This window comes from Tiliqua scincoides, chromosome 1 (genome assembly GCF_035046505.1).
Source record: "Tiliqua scincoides isolate rTilSci1 chromosome 1, rTilSci1.hap2, whole genome shotgun sequence".
Lineage (NCBI taxonomy): Eukaryota > Metazoa > Chordata > Lepidosauria > Squamata > Scincidae > Tiliqua > Tiliqua scincoides.
Genome location: NC_089821.1, coordinates 54,430,194 through 54,433,137, shown reverse-complemented (window position 1 = coordinate 54,433,137; position 2,944 = coordinate 54,430,194).

Sequence of the window (2,944 nt, the reverse complement as noted above, 5' to 3'; positions counted from 1 at the left end):
TTGTTATCTGTCCTTCCTGGCCAGCAAAGGAGAGACAACAAATCCTTTTGTTTATTTACTCACATTCCTGCAGCTGGGCACTGCTAGCAACTTCTCAGTTACACTGTCTTAGTTTGGTTCAGGCTTCTCATGCCAACCTAGGCCTAACATGTACTTATTCATGACACCGAGTACAAAGAACTTGAGTGCCATGAGCAAAAAAGGCTGCAGTACCATTGAAGGAAAGCTAGAGGGCTGCTGTGTGCAGAGCCACTGAGGCTATAAAAGGGGCTGCACCAGCACAGAGAGCTCAGAGACCACCAGGGAAGAGCTGCTGTAAGGAGCTAGAAGAGCAAGCTGCAGAAACCACCAGGGAAGAGCTGCCGAAAGGAACTCCAAGACCGGGCTCTGCAGGACGAGAGACTACCAGAGAAGCTTCGAGGAGCAAGCTGGGAGAGACCAAGACACAGAGAGGAGCTGAAGACAGAGCTCTGCGGGAGAGCTAAGGAGAGAACTGCTGGGAGGAACCCTGAGAGAGCCTCTTGCTGGAGCTGAGAACCAGAGGGGAACCTCTGTCAAGCCTCCAGCCCTTGGCCTGCCTCAAGTCCTGCTGCCTCATGCCTGCCTGCCTGCCTCAGGTCCTGTCTCAATTGGGGGAATTTGAAACCAGTTCTTTTCATTGATTGGTTCAGGGTCCATTCCTCCCAATAAAAAGCCTTAAACTTAGCTTGGTGTCAGTGGTCTCTTTTGATCCTGTACAACACTGTGGTAGCCATTTTGGCGCCACAGCAGCCTCGCACACCAGTGGCTCAGGATTGGGCTGCCCAGCATCTGTCTGCTACCTGGGGTCAAAGAAGTTTTTGTAGCTCCCCCCCCCCCCCACAAAGACAAAGTCAAATTTAATTAAGTAAATAAATAAAATGTCTGCCCCTATTGGTTAGAGACACTGCTAGGTTGAAGAGGGATGGTTATTCTCCCCCTGCTATATATAAGAGGAGCACCACTTGAAAAGATGTCTTTTTACCCAGTTAGCAGGGGTAACTATATTATGATACATGGAAATGAAAGCTGACTCATATTCAGACCTTACTGTTTCCATGCTGTATCATAACATCTCATTGACTCTCAGAACAATCATTCTCATAGGTCAGTTTTAAGTTAAAGAAATCCACTTTTTTCCATAAGGCAACTGTGTTTTAATTTTCAGGTTAATTGGCCATAACTTTTGGTAGAATATAGATATTCCAATGAGGTTTTTTCATTTCATTCTGCATTAAATTACCTTTCCAATGATATATAACATGATGGTATTATTCATACATATCAAGGTTTTCACAGTTTTGGCTGCTAGTGTCAAGCTCAGCTTGTTGCCCCCCTCAAGCTTGCTGCCTGGTGCAATTGCTACAAGCTGCAACTTGGGGGCAGTACTGCTGACCGATTACAATTAAAGCCACACCCCTTGGCATTAATAAATCAGGCAGCAGCCTTTAATGCCTCTAGAACAGGGGTGCCCAAACCCGGCCCTGGGGCCACTTGCGGCCCTCGAGGCCTCTCAATGTGGCCCTCAGGGAGCCCCTAGTCTCCAATGAGCCTCTGGCCCTCTGGAGATTTGTTGGAGCCCACACTGGCCCGATGCAACTGCTCTCAGTGTAAGGGCAATTGTTTGACTTCTTGCATGAGCTGTGGGATGAGGTCTTCCTCCACCGCTTGCTGTTACACGTCTCTGATGCAGTAGCAGCAGCAAAGGAAAGGCCAGACTTGCTTTGTGCAAGGCCTTTTATAGGCCTTGAGCTATTGCAAGACCTTCATTCATTCATATAAGTTCATCTTTAATATATTCATTTGTGCAAACTTATGTAAATTTATTCAAATTTTAAATGTAAATTAATTCTTTTTTTTCCCTGGCCCCTGACACAGTGTGAGAGAGATGATGTGGCCATTCTGCCAAAAACTTTGGACACCCCTGCTCTAGAACGTCAGTTCTCAAACTGTGGGTCCAGAACCCACCAGTGTGCCATGACCCAATTTTTGTTGGGTCACAAAACTAACAGTGAAGATTAGGCTATGTGCATCAAGGGTTAAACAAGCTGCTACTTGGGGGAGGCATTGCTGCCCAATCACCATTACAGCCATACCCCTTGTCATTTATAAATCAGGCTGCAGCCTCTTGGGCCTCTAAAAAGTTTGGGAACCACTGGTATTTAAGAGTATATTTAATAATACTAGTTTTAGGGGTTATGAAATTCCACCAGTAAGCTGTCCAGACAGGAGAGCAGATTCCCTGTGCTTACCAGCCAGCTGACTGACACTTAAATGGGAGCCTCTATATGTCAGTGGAGGTTTTTAGGTCAGCAGGCCAGCAGATGGGTATAACAACTGGTTCTTTTTATATATTTTGTGGTGGTCTCTGGCTTGAGGTCAAAACTTTTCCATAAACAGTTTCTTCTCTGCGACAACGGAAACCAATATTTTATATATGTTTAACAACTAAACGCTTACCTTCCATTTTTGGCCTTCCGAATAAACATCATTGCATGGTTTGTTGATTGTTTCCCTTAAATAGAAACATTATTGAAATAAAGGGCTCAGAAGGTTATAGCCCAAGATATATGCCATTTTATTCTGTCTGGAGAATGAACATAAGAACATAAGAACAGCCCCACTGGATCAGGCCATAGGCCCATCTAGTCCAGCTTCCTGTATCTCACAGCGGCCCACCAAATGCCCCAGGGAGCACACCAGATAACAAGAGACCTCATCCTGGTGCCCTCCTTTGCATCTTGCATTCTGACATAGCCCATTTCTAAAATCAGGAGATTGCACATACACATCATGGCTTGTACCCCATAATGGATTTTTCCTCCAGAAACTTGTCCAATCCCCTTTTAAAGGCATCTAGGCTAGACGCCAGCACCACATCCTGTGGCAAGGAGTTCCACAGACCGACCACACGCTGAGTAAAGAA